Consider the following 26,445-nt stretch of genomic DNA (forward strand, 5'->3'; position numbering starts at 1 on the left):
TGAACACCCTATAATTTGTTTGGGCAAACACAAACTCTGACTTGAAGCAATCATTAATATAGTATTCACAAGATGGAGCTTCACATGACACAAAAAAGGATGTTTTCATTAAACCAATGCTGGCAGAACAGCATGGTAGAAAGGGGACTGCATTTGGAGTCAGAAATCCCAGTTTTGAATTCCATGTCTTCCACTTCCTACCTGAAATACCTTAGGCAAGTCACTTTAGCTCTCTGGACCTTAGTTTCCTCATCTGTAAAATGAAAAGGCCAAACCACACACCTCTAAAGTTGCTTAGCCCCAAAATCTATGACTTTAAAATTATATTCTTAATATGTCTATCTCCAAGTAAAATTAATACTAATATTAGTTAGCATTTCTATAACACTTACTATGACAGGCACTATGCTAAGCACTTTATAAATTTTATCTCATTTGACCCTTGCAATAGCCCTGCAGTACTGGTACTGATGCACAATACTACAGGAAGCCAGAATATAAGACCAGCTCACCATACACACAAAATAACTTACTTCAAACTTCAAAAGGACCATCATTTCCCTCAGCATGTGTATATCCACCTTAGCAGATGTCTTCATGAATGGTAAGAAAAAAAATCATCATTCAGTGTCCAGTTCATCTCTGTACCTAGCTAGTTTGGTCCTCGAATGACAGATTGAGTACATCCTCAGACTCATATTTGACGTTTTCCATTTTAATATAAGAGGCTATAATCCACTGTTTTAGCATTGGAAAACCCAAAGTTCCTTCACCCCACAATATATCCTACAGTCAGTTAAATTTGCAGTGGCATCATTAGGGATACATAACAGGGTACAGCAAGCTCATACATACAAAGTAGACTATTGAAGTGTGTCCCAAGCTTCACTGGGAATTATAAGGGCAAACGAGATCAGAGACATAGATACTGTAGACATAAGTAGAGCAATAATGGTTAATAACACACCAAATCTGGGGTAGAATTATCTCCAGAGGAGATAACTGGGTATTTAGCATATGAGCTTTATTTGGCCTCATGGTTCAGGTTACAGCAAAGACCCAGGCTTGAGGGTTTATAAAAAATTAGTACTTAGGAAGGTAGTACAAGCATGAGCTTTATTACCATGCAGAACATAAGTTGGCAAAAAGCATACAAACACATATGGCAAAACAGATAGACAGAGATTTGAACACATGCAAGGCTAGGGTCATTCACATGATAGAGGGAGACAGAGTATGCAAAGATATCAATGGGAGTACATGTTTAAATGAGGTCTGAGCATGGAAGTTTTCTAGCTTAAAAGTTAATGTGGTTGAGAACAGATCATTGATACCAAATATTGGAGGGGTCATTTCTTTCCTTTTTAAAAAATAATATTTTTTTCTCCAATTACATGTAAAAACAATTTTTAAATATTTGTTTAGGTTTTGAATTACAAATTCTATCCCTCCCTCCTCACCTTCCCCTCCATGAGAAGTAAGCAATCGATATAGGTTATAGATGTGAAATCATGTAAAATATTTCCATATAAGCCATTTTGAGAAAGAAAGGAAGGAAGGAAGGAAGAAAGGAAGGAAGGAAGGAAGGAAGGAAGGAAGGAAGGAAGGAAGGAAGGAAGGAAGGAAGGAAGGAAGGAAGGAAGGAAGGAAGGAAAAGAAGAAAGAAAGAAAGAAGAAAGAAAGAAAGAAAGAAAAAAGAAAGAAAAAAGAAAGAAAGAAAGAAAGGAAGAGGAAGGAAGGAAGGAAGGAAGGAAGGAAGGAAGAAGGAAGGAAGGAAGGAAGAAAGGAAGAAAAGAAAGAAAGAAAGAAAGAAAGAAAGAAAGAAAGAAAGAAAGAAAGAAAAAGAAAAGAAAAAAAGAAAGAAAGAAAGGAAGGAAGGAAGGAAAGAAGGAAGGAAGGAAGGAAGGAAGGAAGGAAGGAAGGAAGGAAGGAGCGAGGGAGGGAAGGAAGGAAGGAAGGAAGGAAGGAAAAAAGAAGAAGAAGAAGAAAGAAGAAGAAAGAAGAAGGAAAGAAAAAGAGAAAGAAAAAAGAGAGAGAGAGAATGAGAAAACAGTATTCAGAACATATCAGTTCTTTCTCTGGAGGCAGATAACATTTTTCACCATGAGTCCTTTGGGATTCTCTTGAATCATTATAGTGCTGAGAATAGCTGAGTTGTTTATAGTTGTTCATTGTACATGTACATGTCTGCAATATTCTTCTGGTTCTTCTAACATCACTTTGTGTTAGTACATGTAAGTCTTTCTGGGTTTTTCTGAAACCAGTCTGCCTGTCATTTCTTATAGCACAATAGTATTCCATCACAATCATGTACCACTATTTGTTCAGTCATTCCCCAGTTGATGGGCATCCCTTCAATTTTCAATTATTAGCCACCTGGGCCAGCTCCATTGTTCTTGACTTTTGTCTTGTCACTGGACTCCAACGACCCTGGAGGAGAGAGTAAGGCTGATGAGTTTGTACAACTCTGCCTCACTTAAATCCCATTCACTTGCAAGTTAAGACATCACTGTCGTGATGTCATTGGTCCTCTTCAAGAATGAAAGACAAATAACAATAATCTTTGCCACCACAAAAAAAATGCTGCTATAAATATTTTTCTACAAGTGGATTCTTTTTTACTTTTTTTAAAAATCTCTTTGGTATACTAGTAGTGGTATTGCTGGATCAAAGTGCATGTACAGTTTTATAGCCCCTTGGGCTTATTTCCAATTGCTCTCCAGAATGAAGGAATAATTTCTAATCAGACCCAGGAACTTTCCTAGATCACTTATTAATGACCGACTTGAGAAGGAAAGTTTCCTAACTAGGACCAAAAATCAAGTGAGGAATTGAGTTGGTAATCAAGGACCACAAAAATGAGTGTAGGCACACAACTGAGGCAGTAGTCTGTAAGCCTCATCCAATCAGGAGCTATGATCATTTATGTATTTGTCACAAGGTCAGAATAAATCAGTCCACTGAAAAAGTACAGGCTCCAAGTCACTGCTTATTTATGTATGGTCATTAGGAACACTTAACCTAAGTAACTCTATATTGGAGTCCTTTGTTCATAACTACAGCATCAAATGATATGTTTTTAAAATCACAGTTATCACAATATCAAAGGTGACTTCTAATTTTTTTGGATAATTCTGGGTGAAAGGGAGAGAAGGTGAAAAGTCTAATGCAGAAAATCTGAATTGTCCTCCAAATGAGTAAAGAGTTTATTTGGGTGGGGTAAGTTTATTTGATATTTGTTTTAAATGCGAGACTTTGGTTCTAATGTGTTCATTATTCCTAGAGATGTAAGGACAGGAAAGAAAAGACAGGTAGGTTGTCAAACAATAACATCTCAAAATCAGAATAACAGGGAAACTCACTACTTTCCAAGTCAGCCAAAACCATTATTGGACAGTTGTAATTGTTTCATGTCAGGTGTGATGGATTACACAAATGAGTCAGTCAAATAGGAACAAAGGCAGAACTGAGTAACTGCTGGCTCTAGTGAAAATTGAAGAACTGTCAGTAACTATTTCCATCTCCCCTGCTTTTATTTCATTCTTTCATTTATTTTCCTTCTTTCTTTTTTCCCTCCTTCCTTCCTTCTATTCTATGCTTTCATTCCTTTTTTCCTGTGCTGATTCAAGCATCCATCCAATCATTTTTACTAAAATATAGATCTAACCACATCATTCTCCTACTCAAGAATTTTCAGTGGCTCCTTTTTGCCTCTGGTATAAAACGAGATCTCCTCAGGTTGACACCTAAAGTTCTTCACATCCTGACTCCTGACCTTTTCAAAGTTCTTTAACATTAATATTCCTTCACACACACACACACACACACACACACACACACACACACACACACGCAGACAGATAGATAGATGGATAGATAGATAAGATAGATAGATAGATAGATAGATAGATAGATAGATATTCTAGCTAAACTGGCTCACCTGTTATTCTCTGAATCTAACATCATATCAATTGCCCCCATATCTTTGCACAAGCTGTCCACCTTTAAAAAAAAAATCCTTAGTTTCCTTTCATGCTCCATCTAGGGTGCAATCTCCTGAGAAAAGTTTTCTCTCTTCCTGGTGCCTGAGCTTTCTCTCTCTTGAAGTTACACTGTAAATACTTATCTATGTAAATATTGTATCCCCTTTCATCACTCAACTGTAGTAGGAAGTAAACTCTCCAAAGCAGAGATAATTTTTCACTTTGTCTTTGTATCATCAGTACCCAGGAGGCTTTTTTTTTAGTGTATACTAATCACATAACAAATACTCATGAAATTGAGTAATATATTTCACAAATATTTATTCAATGCCCACTACATGCTAAGAACAATGCAAAGAGTTAAGGATAAAATGGCAAAAATGAAAGAGTCTCTGCCCTCAAGGAACTTACATTCACTTGAGCTGGAGGGGGGTGATGGAGAAATAACATATACACATATGTATAACATACGATGTCCCAAGCTTTAATAACTTAAAACTACACTAAGACTTTTGGGAAATTCTTCAAAAGGTAGGATATGATGAACACAAAGAGAGACCTAGAGAATGTTTCAGGAAATGTTGAAGGAGGAAACATTTCTAACAGATTGGAAGGGGTAAAGAAGAGGAAAATCTTTAGGTGGGGGGAGGGGTGGTGCCTGAGCTGATCATTAAGGTTCAGCTTTTACTCCTTGATTTATTAAAATAAAAGACAATTCTGCAAGGCAGAGAAAAGGAAGGAGTATATTCCAGGAATTGGCTCTGAGGAGGAGAACCTTGTAGGAATGCTCAGAGGAAAAAAAAAACCTGTTAATGGAGATTAATACTCAATAGAACCTGACAACTTGATTAAGAGGGACAATTCAAAGATCATACGCTCATGGGATTATAACTTGAGTGGAGAAGGGCCTTGGAAATGATCTTATCTCACCCTCTCAATTTTACAAATGAGCACACTGAGGCCCAGAGCTTTTTTAATGATCCCAAATGCCTCTCCTAAACAAAAACTTATCTTCTTAGTGCCAATATTTTACTGGCGTTCATCTATCGATGTATAATAGAACAATATAGCCTATCAAGAATGTGAAAACATTTCTCTACTTTTGGGGTATAGAAAAGCTCACTGTGGGTATAAAACAAACAAAGATTATGGAGATAAATAATAGTAAGGATGCCATCAAGGCTAGGTATTAGCAAACACACACACATATAAACATATGTGTATGTGCATGATTGTCATGTTTGTAAGACATAAAACTGATGGACAATCTATGTATGCTACTGGAATTCTAGTAAATATGAATATATATTTGAGATATCTTCATCAATAAGATGTGGGTACCTATACAAGAAGTTGAGTAGTGATATGATGAATTTAATATATTCATTGCAAAGTGATGCAGAGGAAAGTATGCCACATTTTGATTCAGAGAACCTGAGTTCAAATCCCATCTCTTGTCACTACCTGAATGAACCTGGGCAAGTAATTTTACTTCTATGTGCTTCATCTCAAAAGCAAGACGGTTGGACTAGAGGGTATTTCAAGATCCTTTCAAGTTCTAAACCCAGACTTTATCTACTAATTATTTCAGGTGAATATTTTGCTTCCTATTTTCCCAGTAAGCCAAATTGGAGAAATGATTGCTCATCAGGATAAAATAACATAGACTTAGGAAGAATTCATAGTCACAAGCCCAAAACTTGCCCATTTGGATTTTTAGTTTATTTTCAGCAGAAGCTGAAGTCTCATAATAATTGGGAACAGAAATCTAATGGGGAGAAGGGATAAGTTCATATTTTTATATCATAAAGTCAGAATCTCAGAATTGGTTAGAACCCCTGAAATCACTCAGTCCAATCCATTCCTGAAGCAATAATAGCATTTTGAAAGGAAAAAAGGCAGTAAGCATATATTATTAAGAGCTTACTGTGTGCCAGGCACTGAGTTAAGTGATGTCCGATTTGGGAAGACAGCATTCAAAAGGATTGAAACCTGTTTCAGGGGTGGGGCAGTAAAAAGAGACACCATGGAGATGTTATCAAACTCCCAAGAGTCAGAAGCAGATCAAAACAATAAATGCATGATGGCTAATCTGCATCCCTCCCCAAAATGGAAACCATAGGAGAAACTTACCAATGGGAAAAGGGGCTAGAATGACAGTGGGAGTTCCTGTGTAAGAAACCTAGAGTGCTGATTGAAGTGTTAGGATAAGAAGGAAACAAAGACATGGTGGCCAAGTCTAGGAAGTCAGAAGCAGATATGGTAGCAGATAGAAGGATGTCTTCTTGAAGACCTCCAATGCTGGGGAAATCACTTCATATCAATACAGATAATTCCATATTTGGACAGCTGCATTTTATCTTTCCTTTTAAAAAAATCAATTTTTAAGCATTTATTTTTCTATTTTTCCCAACTCATCCAAACCCTGAGAGATTTGTGTAGATCTATATGAAATGATGAAGACTGAGGTGGGTAGAGCTAGGGGAACGATTTCCACAATAACAACAATATTACAAAGACAAACATCTTTAAAAGATTCAAGAACTCTGACCAATGCAAAAATTAACCACAGTTTCAAAGGACTGATGATGAATCATGCTACCTGCTTCCTGATAAAGAAATGATGGATTTAAAAGACTGAAGATAAAATGTGTCATTCAACTGCCAAAGGATTTATGAAATAAAATAAGAAGTTAAACCACAATAGTGAATTCGAACAGAGACTCGAAAATCAAAGATCCAAAAGTAACTGTGATAATTCAAACTGATTAATTTTAAAAAACTAAGTAATGGTTATATGCTAGAGTTGATACCTGATAAGTTTGCTGAGAGCTCCAAAATACTTTGGATAGCTCTCAGAATACAAAACTAAAATTTTGTAGAATGGAATGATGAGTTATAAATAACTCCTATCCTAAAGACAACTTATTGGTTAGTGTGCATTGAAAAATTCATAGAATCATACATTTTGAGCTAGAGAAAACTTTAGAGACCATTGAATCTAACCTTATTACTTTAGAGATGAGGAAACTGAGGCCCATAGAAGTTAAATGACCTGTCACAGGTCACACATGTATTAAGTAGTAGACCTAAAATTTGAATTCAAGTTGTCCGATTCTAAATCTAGCCCTACTTCAAATGTGTCAAGTTATTTCCCAATATTACCTGGAACTTTATTAAGAGCATGTCTCTTTTTTTTCAGCAGTAGTACATACAAAAGAGAGGAAAATCAAGATCTTACTAAACTGAAGATGTTTCCTTTCAAATAGGCTTGGCACCTCTGATTTGCTTAAAACTGTGTGAAAAGATGAGTTTGGAAGTTGTTCCCCTCAGTTTAATTGTAAAAGGAATAACATACATCCTTTATTATTTTCTTATCAAGGGAGTGGAATATGGGAGGTGTATTCCTCAGAATGCTATTATTATGGACTGAAATCATGGGACATTTTCAAAATAGACAATCAATATTATGAACTATCCTTTACCTCACCATTTACCAACATATTTTTTTCTTCAAAGTAATTCTATGTTTTTACCTTTTTGGAAATCATGACAGAGATAAGATCTAATTTTCAACCACTGAATTACAGATATTATGAATTCATCAAAAATTATATTCACTGAAAATGCTTTGGATAGTGATGGGAGAACTTGCCTCTTGTCCATTCCCTTCTAGCATTTGCCATTCTGTATAGGAAGACAACCCTAATTGTAGGTTCCTAAAAGTGAAAGATTCCTCTTTCAGTAGAGGTTTATGGTTTCACCCCTATAAATGGTGTCTTCAATATCAGCTATCCTTTAATACCCATTAAATACGTGCATTAGCTCTGTTTATGGAAGAAGATGTCTCCAATCCCCATGGGCTGCGTAGAGCAGGCTGCAGCTCTCTGTGTACCACCCTATTCTACCCATTATTCAATCAGTTCATTTGACATCTAGCTTTCGAAGCAATTGTTGTTATTGTAGTTGTTGTTCTATTTTATTGTTAATAGGTTATATGATAAAATAGCATAGTAGAAAGGTCAGTTTTCAATTTTGGAATCTTCTTTCTAATGGGATTTGACCCAAACTATTCAATATCTCAGGGGTTGAAATTATGTTGCATTAGAAATGACACTTCACTTTATTCATAAAAACAAAGGTCTGGAAACCAGCCATATGTCCAATGACAAGGGAACGGTTTGAACAAATTGTAATAGGCTAATATCACATCAGAAGAAATGATAAACATGAAAAATACAATGCCTGTCACATAGTATGTACTTAATAAATGCTTACTGAATTAAATACAAAGACATGTGGGGAAACCAAAATGAACATGTAATAAGCAAGGCTTATCATTTTCCCTAAGCCCTCCCCGCTTTCCTATTTTCTTATTACTGAGTTTAGGGGTACCACCATCCTGCCTGTCATCCAGATTTGCAAGCTTGATGTCATCCTCAGTTCCTCACTGTCTCTTACCCTGCATATCCAATTCATCACCAAAACTGGTTTTTTTTATACCTTCTTAATATCTCTTGTGTACATAAATACATACATACATACACACACACATATTCTTTTCTCCACTCATTCAGTCATCATCCTATCTTAGTCCCTCTCTCCTAGACTGTTGTAACAGTCCTTTAATTGGTGTTTCTGCTTCCAGTTTCTTCCCACTCTAATCATTCTTCACTCTGATGTCAAAGAGATTTTCTTACAGCACAGATCTGACTGAATAACCCTGTTACTCAATAAACTTACCTGGCTCCCTATTACTTCAAACATCAAATATAGAATACTCTGTTTCTCAGTCTTTAGACCGATCCAAAACCTCCACAGCAGCCATGCCTCCTCTTTATGACTCTGCCCTGAGGTTTTCCCTCCTGAGTGATGAGAACTCCCTCTTCCCTCCTCCCCTTTTTTATTTTCTATTAGAAAGTAAGATGCTTGAAAGTAAGGGTCATCTTTATTTCTTCTATTCATATCCCCAGAGTTTACTTAGCACAGTGCCTGGCACAGAATAAATATGCACTTATTAAGTGTATCTATCCTTTTCCCTTTACAATCTGACTCTTTCCTACCTTACCAGTCTTCTTTTACTCTACCCCTTTTCATACTTTTTACTATCTAGTTACAATGCATATAAAGTTTAACAACCAGCTTTTCAAAAAAAAAGACCTGAGACACATTTTTAAATTGAATTTGCATTAACATTTTCTGCATCTATTTCTTTTTTCTTTCTTCTTTCTTCTTTTCTTTCTTTTTTATTTATTTATTTTTTTTTTTGAGGCAAATAGGGTTAAGTGACTTGCCCAGCATCACACAGCTAGTAAAGTGTTTGAGGCTGGACTTGAATTCAGGTAGTCCTGACTGCAGGGCCAGTGCTCTATCCATTCTGCATCTATTTCTTCAGTCTAAACGATAAACAGTACAGTAAATCAAGCCCTGGGGTGTAACATTTGCTGATTTCTAAGGTGCAAAACATCACACTTATAATTTAACAGTCAGGCCAGCATAGGCTGACTCTAGAACATATCATTAGGCTAGTCCAATGAGGGTAAAAAAGGCAAAAAAAAACAAACGTAGGACTTGGTATCAGGAGACCTGTATTCAAGTCTTCAATCAATCACTTGTCAGCGATTTAACTGAGAGCAAGTTAGTTCTGCTTACTAAACTCAAATTCCCTCATCTATAAATGAGGCTGATAATAAGTTACCTCCTTCACAGAGTCGGTGTGAGGAAAGCACTCAGTAAATCTTAAGGCCTTATAGAAATGTACATCCTTTGTTGAAAGTCAATATTGTGTGTCCTTGCTCTTACCAATTTTCCCAAAATATGTCATTCCCTGTAGATTCTAACTATCTTTAGCTAGTCCATCAGAATGAAACTGGATTCTGACATGGTATTAAAAAGAGACACTTTCTTGAACATTTAACACATCATTGAAAGGAATCCATTGCCCTCAGAAGAGCTCAACACCCTGGGGTGTCTTCAATTATATCACAGGGTGTTCTCAATTCAAAATTCATCTTCATTTGCCTTAATTCACAAGATTATGCCATATGGTCTCTTTAGGAGGGGGGCCCACATGATAAGGTAATTGCAAAAAGGACTTGATTCTTTCTCCAGTAAAACTATGCAATGTGCCATATCTAGCCAAGACTAATTTCAAGGGCTCTTCCAGATTTAAATGCCTATGATCTGTAACCCCTGGTCTTTAATGTGAATTTTGCCACTAGTTTGGCACTTTGAGGGATGGTTAAGTTTGGCCCATTAAGACAACTTGTTACAAAAGCATCAAGCCTCCTCTCCTCCACCCACCATGCTAATGAGAAGAGTAAACATATAAAATTGCTTTTTCCCCTAAAAAAACTTTTCTCAGTTATTTTCCAGGTGTTATGCCAGATAAAGTAGAAATAGAAAACCATTCCTCCACACAAAATGAGTATGAGGTGCACTGAGCCACGGTTGTAGCCTGGGGTGTCTCTCCTAGCTAAGCCTTGTATTACATTTGTATTTATATTGGCTGCATTTCACTGTAGCCCACCTAGAATTCCAAAAAAAACATTACCCAGCACCAACACAAGCCGTGATCAGAAGAATTTTATTATCCAAGTTGCAACATGCAAATATCTTCACATTCTGCTTTATGCAGAGTAGAAAAAAGAAAGGCAAGAAAGAAAGAAAGAAAGAAAAAAAAAAGCAAGATTCATGCTTCACAGAGTCCTGTAGGTTATTACCATGTTTTAAATTGTGAGTTGCAAACACAAGCTGTTCTTAAACAAGAGCAAAAAACAAAAAGCAGATGGTTTCTTTTAACATCCTGTGAAACTTTTCCTGAATGCAAGCGTATGCTCTCTTTTCTCCAGCTGGCATTCCTCGTGTAAATGATCTGGTTGTTTTTATCATTTCTAGAGAGCTGTAAGATACCTCTATCACCCCCCCAACCCCCAAAAAAAGTCACATTGCCAAAAAGTGAAAAAGGAAAAGATGGATTCTGATCCTAAATCTCCCTTGCAGGAGTAGGGGATAATGTATATAATAGCAACAGAAAAATTTAAATCATGCACCCTATATCATACTCAGTAAGTTAAGAAGCGTGCACTGATAATGGCTGAATTTACATAGCACATCAAGGTTTGAGAAGCACTTTACAAACATTATTTCATCTGAGCCTCATAAAAACACTATTAGGTGGGCATATACTAACTCATCAATTTTACAAAGGTTTTCAATAACAGGATTCAAGCCAAAAAGAGTTTCCTTATAAGACCTCAGCTGACCGGAGGCCACAGTTTTCACTCTTTACATAATTGAAATTCTTAGCCAAACTTAGATAAAACATAAAAGGGTACTTTAGTGGGAAAAAATACTGGATTTGGAGTAAAAATCCTGTGTTCAAGTCTCACAGTTATGTAATTATGGGCAAATCAATTAATCTTTAGTTTCCTGATTCAAAAGACAAATATAATAGTTATAATTGCAGGTTGTTGTGAGGAAATTACTTTGTAAATCTTAAAGCATTATAAAAATGTGTTATACAAATAAGATCAAGAGTTATTCCCCGAGGTATAAGTGGTCAAAAGACATAAATGGTTCACAAAAGAGTAAGTGCAAGAAGTTATAACCTATAAGAAAAATTGCTCCAGAACACTAAAAAGAAGAACAATGCAAATCAAAACAATTTTTAAACTTTACATCATGCCTAGCAAATTGTCAAAAATGAAAAAGAATTAACATATTCATGTTGGAGGAGCTGTAGAAAGACAAGCAACTATTGCCAGACCCATGAATGGGTCTAACCATTTTGGAAGTTGATATTATGCTAACAAAGTGACTAAAATGTTGATATTATTTAATCCAGAGATTCTTCTAATAGGCATATACCCCAAGAATATCAAAATAAATATAAAAAAAAATAAAGACCCAATATATAACAAAATATTTAGAATAGTAATTTTTATAGTAACAAAGGACTGAAAACAAAATAGATGTCTATCAATTGAGGAATGGCTAAATAAGCTGTGGTACCTTAATGTAACAAAAAATTATTGTGCTACAAGAAAATATGAGTTTGAGAGGAATACTAAGAGAAGCATGGGAAAATATGTGTGAATTGAAGGAAAATGAAATAATCAGAACAAGGAAGGAAGGAAGGAAGGAAGGAAGGAAGGAAGGAAGGAAGGAAGGAAGGAAGAGAGGGAGGGAGGAAGGAAAGAAAAAAATCCTGTGTTTATTGTTTCCTATGTGCTAGGTGCAATGTTAGAGACTTTACAAATATTACTATATTTAAAGTAATGTAACCAATGAGTACAAAAATGAAAATGGAAAGAATAACAGGTATGACAAGAAAACATTCAAAACTAAATACTGTAAAATTGCCATCAGTAAACATAGATAGATAGATAGATAGATAGATAGATAGATAGATAGATAGTAGCTATAATGTCCCAGGCACTAAAATGACTACATGTAGCACCAAATTAGAGATATCAGAAGACATCTCCTCATGCCCTTTTTTTTTCAAATGTTAAGATACTTTTGAAATAGAACACTGAACATAATTACATATATATTTATGAGTGTGTACCTATATGTATATATAATAAATATGTGTGTGTATCTATACATATATGCATATGTGTATGTGTTAATTTTACTGAATTAGATTTTGTTGTTGTTGTTATTGTTAACAACGGATCCCTTTAGATAATCATATTTCTTGGTGAGGCATCAAAACAGAATATTAGAAAAAGATACCTATTATTAAATGTTTGATTTTTAAACATTTATTTATAAGCTTTGACTCTCTTTACATATCTATAATGTTTTGACTAAATTGATGAAGCAACTAGTTCTTTTTGGGTTCATTAAACTGAACAGATATTTAACCAAATGAACTGTCACATATTTCAGTCACTACATAATCTCACTGGTCAGGGCATTTTGTTAATTGGCATCTAATTAATGCTTAAAGGTTTGCAAAGTGCATAATGTTTATTATTTTATTTGATATTTACAGCAATCCCATGAGTTATTATTATCCCTACTGTACAAATGAGGAAACTGAGACTAAGAGTTAAGTGAGCTGCCAACGATCATACAAGTGACTGAGTGACTGAGGCTGGATTAGATCTCAGGTCTTCCTGACTCCAACTAGGCCATTCTATCCACTCCATTACATAGATACTAACTAGTAATGTGGTTCTTACTGTTTTATTCAGTGATTAAGTGACCCCTTTTTGACCCCATGGAGCATAGTACACCAGGCCATTCTATTCTTCACTATCTCTTGAAGTCTGTCCAAACTCATATTCATTGCTTCCATGACACCCTCTACCTCACCTTCTGCCAACCCGTTTTCTTTTTTCCTTCAATCTTTCCCAACGTCGAGGTTTTTTTTCCAATAAGTCCTGTCTTCCCATTATGTAGCCAAAGTATTAAAGCTTCAGTTTCAGTATTTGACCTCCCAGTGAATAGTTTAAATTAATTTCTTTCACTATTGGCTGATTTGATCTCCTTGCTTTCCAAGAGTCTCTCAAATGTCTTCTCCAGCACCACAGTTCAAAAGCATTGATTCTGCTGTGCTCAGCTTTCCTAGTAGTCCAACTTTGACAGTCATACATTCCAGCTACTGGAAAAGTCATAGCTTCAATTATTCAGACATTTATCATTAAGGTGATGTCTCTGCTTTTTAGTAAGCTGTCCAAATATGTCATAGCTTTCTTTCCAAGGAGTAAGTGAATTTTGTTTTGTTTTGTTTATTTCATGGCTGCAGTCACCATCTACAATGTCTTTGAGCCCAGGAATATGAAATCTGACACTTCTTCCATTTCTTCTTTCTCAGTTTGCCAGGAAGTGAGTGGACCAGTTGCCAAGATCTTCATTTTTTTTTTAATGTTTGAAGCTAAACTTTTACATTCTCCTCTTTCACCTTCATCAAGAGGCTTTTTTATTCTTCTTTACTTTCAGAGTGGTATTGTTTGCATATCTGAGCTATATGACCTTAATACTGGCTTTTGATTCATTTAGCCTGGTATTTCTTATGACATACTCTGCATTTAAGTTAAATAAGGTAACCACATACAGCCTTGTCATACTCCTTTTCCAAATCTTAAACCAATCAGTTGTTCTATGTTCAGTTCCAACTGTTGATTCTTAGTCCACATATAGGTTCCTCAGGTGACAAGAAGGATGATCTGGCATTCCTGTCTCTTTGAGGACTTGCTATATGTTGCTGTAATCCATACAATCAAAGGATTTGGTGTATAGTCAATGAAGCAGAAGTAGATGTCTTCCTGAAACTTTTTTGCTTTCTCCACAATCCAGCAAATATTGACAATTTGGCCATTAGTTCCTCTGCCTCTTTGAAAACTAGCCTTTTTTCTAGTAATTCTTGGTTCATACATTGCTGAAACCTAATTTGTAGAATCTTAAGCATAATCTTGCAGGCAGGTGAAATGAGCTCAAGTGTTCAATAATTTGAACACTCTTTGGCACTGAACTTCTTTAGGATTGGGACATAAACTGATCTTTTCCAATCCAATAGATCACTGTTGAGTTTTCCTAATTTGCTAGTATATTTAACAGCATCATTTTTTAGGATTTTAAATATCTCAGCTGGAATTCCATCACCTTTATTAGCTTTATTGTTAACAATACTTCCTAAAGCCCACTTGATTTCATTCTTCAGGACGTCTGGCTCTAGATCAGTAACCATATCATGATTTTTGGTAATGTTAAGATCTTTCTTGGATAGTTCTATTATCTTCTTGCCACCTCTTCTTAATCTTTTCTGCTTCTGTTAAGTCCCTACCATTTTTGTCTTTTATCATGTCCATTTTTTTTGCATGAAACATTCCCTTGATACCTCTAATTTTCTTGAAGAGATTTCTTGCTTTTCTCGATCTTTTGCTTTCTTTTATTTCTTTCCATTGCTTATTTAAGAAAACCTTATCTCTCTTTGCTATTCTCTGGGATTCTGTATTCAGCTGGGCATATCTTTCTCTTTACCTTTTGCTTTCTTTCTTTCCTCAGCTATTTTTAAAGTTTCACCAGACAGCTACTTTACTTTCCTGCTCTTCTTTTTCTTTGGAATTTTTGTTGTTATTGTTGCTGCTTCCAATACAATATTGTGAACCTCTGTCCATACTCTTCAGACATTCTATCTACCAGATCTAATCCTTTAAATTTATTTGTCACTTTCACTTCATATTCATAAAAGATGTTCTTTAGGTCATACTTATATATTGTCTGATGTTTTTCCCTAATTTCTTCAATTTTAGTCTGAGTTTTTCAATAAGAAGCTTATGGTCTGAGATACAGTCAGTTCCAGGTCTTATTATAAATGACTATATAGAACTTCTCTACCTTTTGCTGCAAAGTATATAATCAATTTGATTTTGATATTGAGCATCTGCTCTTGTCCATGTGTAGAGTCACCTTTTGGGTTGTTGAAAAATGTTTGCTGTGACCAACAAGTTATCTTGACACAACTCTAATAGTCTCTGTCCTGCTTCATTTTGTACTTCAAGGCTAAACTTGCCTGTTATTCCAACTATCTTTTGATTTCCTACTTTAACATTCCAATTCCCTATGATGTTGTTTTTAGAAGATGTTGTAGGTCTTCATAGAACAAATCTACTTTGGCCTCTTTGGCCATCTTTCATTAGAACATAGACTTGTATTACTGTAGTTTGCCTTGCATGCAAACAGGTATCATTCTGTCATTTTAAGATTATATCCCAGTACTGCTTTTCTCACACTTTTATTGACTATGCAGGCTACTCCATTTCTTCTAAAGCATTCTTATCCACAGTAGTACATGTAATAATTACCTGAATTAAATTCATCATTCCCATCCATTTAAGTTCACTGATACCCAAGGTATCAACGTTTAATCTTTCCATCTCCTGTTTGATCAAATCCAGCTTACCTTGTGTCATAGATCTTACATTCCAAGTTCCTATGCAACGTTGACATTTATAGTATTGGTCTTTCCTTTTGCTACCAGACACATCTCCAACTGAGCTTCTTTTTGACTTTGGCCCAGCTACTCCATTGGTATGGATGCTACTTGTAGTTGTCCTCCTCTTTTCCCTAGTAGCATGTTGGACACCTTCTGACCTCAGGGAGTCATCTTCTGGTACTATATCTTTTATCATTTTAAAACTGTCCTTGGGTATTTGGGGAAAAGGTACTGGAGTGGTATGCCATTTCCTTTGCCAGTGGATCATCTTTTGTCAAACTCTCCACTATGACCTGTCCATCTTGAGTAACCCTGCACAGCATAGCTGATAGTTTCATTGGGCTATGCAAGCCCCTCCATCAAAACAAAGCAGTGATCCAGGAGAAAACTAAAGTGATAGGAAATAAATATCTTCTCATATAGGTTTTTTCCCATAAATCTCAGAAGAATACCAATGCAACATGTTTAAAGCTTTCCTGTATCTTTTCTTTTCATTTCATTTTTTTCTTTCTTCCTTTGAAGGATGGATGGTATGTAAATGTAGACATTGGGTATAAATTAAAGATCTCTTACTCTTACTCTGAGGAGCTAACTAGTTCACCACCTTTTGTAGTGATAAATGTCCTCCATGATGCCTTGAATACTATTTCTCACAATAAATTATCATTAATGATGTTCTGTATCTTGTTTACCTCTATCAAAATTAAACATGTATTCAACAAGTAGTATAGCATTCAGATTATTCAATGAGAAGTTAAGTTGAAGGTTCATGACCAAACAAGAGATAGAGAGCATTATGAAATGTAAAATAGATAATTTTGATTATATTAAATTAAAAAGCTTTTGCATGAACAAAACCAATGTGATCAAGATTAAGTGGAAAGAAGAAAACTGGGAAACAATCTTGATAGTGAGTATCTCTGATGAAAGCCTCATTTCTCAAATATATAGAGAACTGAATCAGTTTTATTAGAATAAAAGCCATTCTCCAATTGATAAGTGGATATGATATGAAGGATATGAATGGGCCAGTTTTCAGACAAGGAAATCAAAACTATATGTAGGTATATGAAGAAGTGCTCTAAATCACTTTTGATTAGAGAAATGAAAATTAAAACAACTCTGAGATACCATCTCACAGCTCTTAGATTGGCTAATATGACCCCAAAAAAGGAAAATTATAAATGTTGGATGTGGGATAATTGTGATACTAATGCACTCACTGTTGGTGGAGTTGGTGGAATTGTCAACTGATTCAATTATTCTGGAGAGGAATTTGAAACTATGTCCAAAGGGCAATAAAACTGCACACCTTTTGATTCAGCAATACCACTACTAGATCTGCATCCCAAACAGACCATAAAAAAGGGGAAAGGACCTACATGTGTAAAACTTCATAGCATCCTTTTTCATGGTGGCAAAATCTTAAAAACTGAGGGGATGTCTATCAATTAGGGAATGGCTGAAAAAGCTGTGGCGTATAATGAAGTGGAATACTATTGATCAATGAGAAATGATGAACAGGCAGATTCCAGAAAAACCTGGAAAGACTTGTACAAAATGATGGAAAGTAAAATGAACAGAACAAGGAAAACATCATACACAGTATCAGCAACATTGTGTGATGATCAACTATGAATGACTGGGCTCTTTTCAGCAACATAATGATTCAAGACAAATACAAAGGAATCAGGAGGGAAACAAAAGAACAGAAACTGTTATCCACATCCAGATAAAGAAATGATGGACTCAATGCAGATTGAAGCAAATCTTTTTTCATGGTTGTTTTTTTCTTTTCATCTATTTCTTCTTTCACAACTGTGACTAATATGCAAATATGTTTTCCATGATAGCATATGTGTAACTTATATCAAATTGCCTAGCATTTTAGGAAGACAGGAGGGGAGAGAGGAAGAAAAATTTGGAATTCAAAATATTATAAAAATGAAAGCTAAAAATTATCTTGACATGTGATTGGGGAAAAATAGAATATTACTTAAAAAGGAAAATAAAAGAAAGTGATGCACCATCTCCCAAATATAATCTACTTGGACCTCCTCCTACTCAAAAATTAAGAGTAAGGAGCTAGGCAGGACCTGTGAGTTCAGTCCTATAGTGAACTACAGATGGGGACAATTTCCCTACTAATGCAGGTGAGAAAACTCATTCTATCAATACAGGTTGGCATTTTCTCTGCAGCTTATAGTCAGAGAGTTACCTAAGTATAAAGTACTAAATAATAGTACTAAATGATTTGCCCAGGTTCTCACAGCCAGTTTATATCAAAGGCTGAACTTGAACCAAGCTCTTCTTGGATTTGAGAACAGCCTTTTATCTACAATGCCATACTGACTCTCACTCAAAAATTTTCCATTACATAACAAAAAAAGAAGAAAGAAAACTCTTATTTTTCCCATATTTAAATGACTTCTGGTACTCTAGAATTCTTAATAATAGAAAAACTTTACTTCTAAAGATAACTAATATCTGCTTTCCAGATTAGGGACATATGCATGGAATTTACTCTTGTTTTTGTTCTCAAAATGTTAATTCCACTAGTGGTTAGAGCCAATAAATTTTGAAAAGAAATGACATTATAATAATAATAATACAACTTTGTAATCAAATATTAATGCTTTCCTAAATGTTTACTGTGCTGTTAATTAAATGATTTCCATGCATGGGCAAAATAAACTACCTCAATTCAGAAAAGAAAGGGATATTAAATCAAATATCTAGCCATTTAACAACAGTTTCTATCTTTTACCACTTGTAATGTCCTTTTTCTCAAATTAATCCTTGGAAGAAAGTTTGAAGTGCGGAGCAAAAATAAAAGAAAATTCACTTGTGACAAGGAATCTTCTGCTCTAATTATGTAATTATTAGAGTTCAGGATTCACAAATTATATCTTGTGGTGTTGTTTAACTTGCTTTACTAACCTCTCATTTATGTAAAAACCTCGTTAATTATCTCTGAGTGACAGTTTTCTCTTTGGAAGACTGTGTTCAACATCCTGCGTATATAAGAAGGGAGAAGGAGTTTAGAATTTTAATGCAACATACAATTAAGTCACTTAAATTATGAGGCCTGTGATCCTAAGAGTTGTCAAAACTCTCCCAGTAAGGTGCACATGTCACCTTGTTCCAGCATCCTACTTTTTCATACAAAACGGTCTTTTCCTACTATAGTTGGAAGAGACACTGAAATCTTAAATGGAAATAATTAAAATAAATTAGGAAATGAGGTCTGGACTGAGTAAAAACCTTGAGAAACTATTCTCCAAAAAGGAGGTGATCCATAAATACTTGTCATCCTACCAAATCAAGTAAGATTAAGTCTACTAAGCCAGTAGAAGACAAAGTTGCAGTGGAGTCTTTGGCCAGTAATCAATTAATCAATCAACAAACATTTATTAAATTCCTTTTATGTGCCAGGCACTGTGCTAAGTGCTGAGAATACAAAGCAAGAAAAAAGACAGTCCCACAACATGATAAAATCTCTCTCACAATGAGAAATTTTGAAAGAATGATTCTGGAGAATCTTTTATTCTTTGAATAGTCAAAGTTTATATAGTTCCTACAATATGGTAAAGCACTATGCCCCTGTGCTGTGTTTCAGGGGAATACAACATTTGTATAACACATAGAGTTTACAATCTAATAAGTCAATAAGCATTTATTATGTGACTACTATGTGCCAGGTACTGTACTAAATACTAGAGATATAAAAAGGTGCCTGTCCTCAAGGATCTTACAGTCTAATCTGGAATGAAACTATGACTTTATTAACTCAAACAAAGCATAATTAGGTACAATTGCACCAATCAATCCTTTAAAAATTCCATGAGCAATAGGTACATCTAAAGTATGAAATTCTCCTGCCACTCAGCAATTCCATAAGCCCCAACAAATCATAAATCAAACCCATTACACATCCTGGTCATGCCTATCTATACTCTAGATGCATTAGACCTGATCTGAAGCTAATTAGAAAGACACAGGAGGAAGAGTTGGTAATGGCCCCTAATATTTAGAGTTGAATAGCTTCCATTATGACAAAAAAAAAGGACTAAATTAACTTTTATTTGGGTGTTTTGTGGAACTTTTCACCTGAAGTTAGGAAGTGACAATGAACTGAATCATAAAATCGAAGCTTTAAAATGAGAAGAACCATCTATTGCTCATCTACCCCCTTATTTACTGATGAAGAAATAAAAGCCTCCAGAATTATTGACTCACCCAAGGTTGTGAAAGTAATATGTAGTGAAGCCTTAAGTGAATCCCAGGTTCCTCATACACCAAATGTAAGACCCTTTGCATCACACTTTCTGCTCTCTACCATACTACTTATGTTCATGGAACACTTTGCCTGTATACTCTTCTGGAAAGAAGACTTAGCTTCAGGCTTTGAAAGCCATTCACATGCTGGTGCCAACCTGTCTTCCCAGTTTCATCACAAATTGCTCCTCTTCCTGTATTATAGCCCAAACTGGCTTTCTCTTTGTTACTCACACATAACAATTTTTCTCCCATCTCTAAATTTTTGTATTGACTTTTTTTCCTGGCTGGAGAGCACTCTTTCTTCATCTTCAATTTTTCATACTAGCAAAAAAAGCCAAACAAAATCTAAAGAACACTGGACTTGAAGTTAGAAGATCATTTGGTCAAATACCAGCTCCTATGCTATGCAAGCTGTATAACTCAAGATAAGCTATTTATTCCCATCTGCAAGACAAGGTAACCAAGAATGATATGTTAATGAAAGTAATTTTATCTGAATCAGAGGACTGTTGTGAGGTCAAAATTATATAATAATAGATATAAAATGCCCATTGCCAAAAGAAGATATTTACAATTAAACTATCAACTTAGATTGTAAGTAATTTGAGGGCAGAAATTTCTTTATGTATTCCAAACATTGAACATAACAACTTGCATATAAAAAGTGCATAGTAAATGTCTAATGAATTAAATTGATTTTTCCCTACCTAAATATCCCCCATATCTAACCTTCTATTCCTATCTATGATCATAAGTTCTTATTTAATGTGCTTTCTCAGTTAGAGAGCAGTATTTGCTCTAGCTTTAAAAAAAAAAAACTTTATGTTGATGTCTGTTTTCTTCCAAAAACAACTTTTCATTAATGTCAGGGTCAAATGTATAATCATTTGAGTTAATAGCTAATCATTAAGCTCTGATTCAACTGATTCCAAAGATATAGGTTGGACCTGCAATTTATTGGTACAGAGACCCGCAAATGAGGAAATAATCTCTGCCAATGAAGGTCACTTCTTTCAACTTGTTGTTTTAGGAAATTGGCAGAAAATTAACTCAGAGGTTAAGTGATTTGGGTAGTGTCACACAGCTAGTATGTTTAAAGGGCAGTATTTGAATCCAGGTTATCTGGGCTCTGAGCCCAGCTCTCTTATCTACCAGCCTACGCTGCCTCTTGATTTTAAAGAAATTTTATTATTCCATGTTTTCACAGTTAGTCTCTTATGCCAATCTCTTATTACTTCAGCTTAGGAGGTTCTAAGAGAATTTCCTAATTCAGATTGATTTAACTACCCCATACACTCCCCCCTTCCTTCTGTAGACTCCCAGTGAACTACATATATGTTGGGTTCCCCACCTAGTGGAAAAAAACAGACATTAACCATAAAGTTTTGTTCAAAGATGTACCCAATAATGTACCCCAAATGAGAAAGCACATTGAATAAGAATTCATGATTGTAGATAGGAATGGAAATGAGAAGACATCTTGGAATTCTTCTAATCATCCATTACATTTTGCAGATGAAGAAATTGAGGACTCAGAACGACAGTTACTTGTTTAGTTCAGGCTCTCAGTTAAGGCCCTTGTCACCTCTCCCCTACATGATTGCAATAACTTCCTAATTGATCTCCAACCCAACCCACCCCTCATCTATTAAACTGTCAAGGTTTTTATTAAACACAGATATTACCTTGACACTCACTCAGTAAATCCCTTTTTTCCTTCATGTTCCAGCTTAAAAAACATTTTCTATAGGAAGCCTTTCCTGATTCCCAACTGTTAGTGCTGTCCCTTCCTAAATGCCCTGTATCCAGCTGCCTTACAGTTATATAGAATGTGTTTTTACGTGTGTGTATATATGCATATGCATACATGCATATATGTATATGTGTGTATGTGTTTACTATATATACATATGTGTGTATATATTGTTTCCTTAGATGAAATTTAAGCTTCTTAAGAGTAGGGATTTGTTTCTTTTTAATATATGTATATACAATGCCTAGCAGAAGGCACACACTAGAGCATAGTAGGCATTTGATAATTGTTGTAGATTGATTGGTTGCTCAAGTACACACAGGGTAGTAGTAGATTAGAATGTACGTCCTCAGAATCTTGATCTGGTTATTATATTTATTTGTGTATACATACATGTGTATGTGTTTATGTGTGTGTATACATATATAATATATAATAATCAGCTACCCACTTATTATAATCCTCTAAATATTTACGTAAGTTAAATGATAATTAATCCATATGTATGTATATACACATACATATATATATGTGTACATATATGTATATATTTGTGTGCATGTATATGTATATGTGTGTGCATATATTTCCCAAGGTCACACAGTATCATAGGATGTTTGAGTTTAAAAGCACCATAGAGAAACGTCTAGTATCCAATGCCCTAATTTTTCCAGTGAGTAAACTAAATCTTCTCAATGTCAAGGTCACATAGCTATATAGTGACAGAGTTAAGACTTGAATACAGTCCCCTTGCCTTAGACAACTGATCTTTTTGAAACCCCACACTGCACTTTTTGACAAGACAAAAACGAAGTCTTCTTCCCTATGCCCTTTACTTTCTCCACCAGGTCATTCACCTTTCTATAAGTAGTCATTTATTCTCTATTCAACAAATACGTGTTGAACACCTACTACATAAAAAGCACTGTCTTGGATGCAAAGAAGACATAGTCTCTACCTTTAAGGAGATAAGGAGCAAATCATTATAATAAACTTTTGGAGGGGGCACAGATTACGAATGCATAGTGAACCCACAATGTTACTGTGGAATGAAAAGTTTTTACAGTGGGAATCTATGACTGGGCCTTTAGAGACACCTTTTAGTGGGTTGGCATGGCATGTCATATTAATAGAACAGAAAAATTCCTTTGTTGTGAATGATTTATGATTCCGTCCATACAGGTAGCACAAATCACAAATCTTCTACCTCAAACCCTTATTCTATTGCATGGCACAGTCAAAAGACCGCTGAAGTTGGAGTATTGAACTTTGCATCTCAGCCTTGAATTTAAATCTTCTCTATCCTTTACTACCTGTGTGACCTTGGGTAAATCATTTATGTTCTCTGGGCCACAGTTTCCTGATATGTAAAATAAGAGGATTGGACTAACATATTTCCAAGCTTGAGGTCTCTGAGATTTAGATTCTATAACCCTATGAGTTTTTTCACATAATTTTTACTCTCTGCTTTTTGTTTGTATCTGGATTGTAGCTATATTAGTGCTCAGGTTATCCATCTGTCCTATTTAACTCTCACCTCATGATTGACTCATCTCCTCATCTAACGTAATAACAGGTAAGGGGGAATATTGACCAACACCAGTGCTTATGAGTATATGCAGCTCTATTGGCTGATTGGATTTCAACATTGGAGAGTCTGAGAAAGCCTACTTTTGAAAATATATGATGATGTATAATAGTAGGACCTTCTTTTCCAATTCATAGCATGCACAAATGTTGTTCCTAGGCTTCTTTCCCTGGAAAGAAGAGGAGCCTTTGGTTGGCTGCAGAGTCAGAACTTGAGAATGCATTCAAAAGATGCTATCTGGCCAAATGTCCTCTTTCCTGTTTGGCTGTGATCAAGGGAAAACATGTTGCTATACACCTCTGATGGAGAGAAAGGCTTAGACTCTTAATCTCCCCATCCAGGACCACATGTAGCCATAAATACAGCCTCTGATCTCTACTTCTTTACATTTGTTCTGTCTTCCTTTAAATGGAATGTTACAGATAACTAAGAGTTTGTGAGCTTCAAAAGGTCAGGACAGCAAGCCACCACAAAGCCCCTAACAAGAGTCCAGGTCAGAATTTCCTCAGCCAAGATGACAGTGCAGCCCAAAGGAGTAGGAGACAAGCTTAGGAGTAACTGAGATGTCAACTTGTCCAGTGGTTATGACAATGTTGAAATTGAACTTGATGGGGCAAGTGCTTTGTAGAAGCTGCTTTAAGTTTAAGCCAACTCTTCCCAGAAACTGAAGCAGTATGGGAGTTGGGAGGTGGGAGATGTTTGTACTTCTGTACTTGTTACAACTACTTAAGAAATATCCCTTTGTAAAAACTAACTGATTTTAATTGGTTAAATGAAACTTGGGAACTAATCACTGGGTGGTTAACATTGGAAGGACACACTAGAATCCCTATTCACTTGACTTGAGCTAATAGCATTGGAAGAAAGACTCCCTCAACCCCTCATGGGTAGGAATCTCTAGTAGCTTCAGGGAGAAATGTAACCTTGCTTTGGGAAACCTGACCCACTAAAGTGAGGATGAGTGCTTAAAAAAGCTAAACTGGTCATACATGTTTTTGATGCCATTTTTGGTGGCAAATTGTTGACAACAGGCAGCAACCTACTTATACTCATCATGCATCTTTCCATTTCCTTTTGTGATCTATAGTTTTGATTTTGCCAAGATTGTGGGGCTCCATGAGAAATAGTCATTTAGCAACACAGCGAAAATGTTAGAGTTAAGAAGTTGGGCTTTATCGGTATTGAGCAGCTGAAGGTCATTGAAAGCATGGCACCATTTCCCAAATGCAATCCAACCTGACCTCCTTCTGCTTGTCAGTTCTGACCTAAAGTCATTCTCTATATCTACGCTCTGAATTTCCTTCTTCCCAGGAAGGGACAGAGGTTAGCGTCATTAATTGAGACTTTCATTCAGCAAATCTTTAAGACACTGTGCTAGATAGTACAGGAAATACAAAAGGAAAGTAAATTATTTTCCTTACATTGAATAGACAGATTTAGGCTTGCTGTAAAGAAGAAAAAAACTTCTTGGCAATTTTATCTCTTCAAAAGTGCAATAGGCTGCCTTGAAGAGTGATAAATATTCCCTCCCTACTGGCCTAGAAGCTAAAAAGTTGAATGACCACTTGTGCAGTATGCTATAGAGGGGATTCATCATTAGGGGAAGCTTGGACTAGGTGGTCTCTGAGGCCTCTTCTGACTCTGAAGTCATATGGCTCTATGAGAAGGAGAAAAGAAGTAGAATTAAGTAAATTGCCCAGTGGCACTTAGGCCAACCTCATGCTGACTCCAAAATGTTTGATGAGCTCTTTGATAAAGAATTTAAAGAACCAACCATGATTCCCCCTTTATAGGAGGCCTTCCCTATAAAGTACATTAGACTCTTGGTGCCTCAGAGGAAATCAGAAAAGGCGAAGAGGTTCAGATGGGGAGCAGAATAGCATGAATCTCATCTATTGCCTAAATCATTAGGCTTAACCCTCTAGCCAAATCCAATAAACATTCGATGTACTCCATGATCTGTGATCTGTATTTTGTGTTAACAAGTGCAGTGCTGTATACCCTAATGAACATAACTAGAAATTTTTGATAAATAACCCCAGTTTTAATTTTGCTACTGCCCAAACACAGAGCAATGATATGGTTGATGCATTACTCTCTAAAGTCTAAAGTTTCTACCCCTTAGGTTAGGGATATGGAATAGTAGTTAAACTCTGATTATACTCTTTAGAAAAAGGGGAAATCAAAGTACTGTGTTTCCAAATGTTTTCTTGACTTAAGTGACAGAATATATTATTTGCCCTTTCCTTAAGTAAGGTTTCTGGAAAGTGATAATGACCAAGTTTTGAAGGAAACTTATAACTGTAATAGCAATTTCTAGTTCTATAGCATGTTATAGATAAAAAATGTTTTATATTACATTTCACTGAACACTAATACCAACTCTATAAAAGTATTTTTATCCCCATTTTATGGATGAAGAAATCAGAGTTAAAAGAGAGGTTTAGTGATTAATTGAAGGGTAATCCACCACCAAGTGGTAGAGTCAGCTCTAAAAGTGAAACCAAGCACTTTTTCTGCACTTCCAAATACCTGAATGGATTAACACTGCCCTGTGCCTATCTGTAAAGTATAAGAGTAGGCACCTGGAATCTGATTAGTCATGTTTTGGCACTGCATGAAAAAAACATTAGATTCGAATTTGATGTTCTAAAAGTGTAAAGTGCTGTCACTTTCATAGATTGACTACAACTTTAGAGTTAAACAGAAGGAAATTGTCTCTTCTTTAGTCATGCAGTCTTCTTAGAATTTTAGTCTACTGTAGGAAGCTAATGCAAGCTTTCTTCCTCACAGCTCTTAAATATGAGCAGTTCACAATGGCAAAAAATACTGGAGAAATCATCTTCTCACATCTAGCAGCAGAAAACTGTTCCCTCAAGTCCATGTTAGT

The sequence above is a fragment of the Phascolarctos cinereus genome, unplaced genomic scaffold (genome assembly GCF_003287225.1).
Source record: "Phascolarctos cinereus isolate Bilbo 61053 unplaced genomic scaffold, phaCin_HiC Scaffold_2;HRSCAF=192, whole genome shotgun sequence".
Classification (NCBI taxonomy): domain Eukaryota; kingdom Metazoa; phylum Chordata; class Mammalia; order Diprotodontia; family Phascolarctidae; genus Phascolarctos; species Phascolarctos cinereus.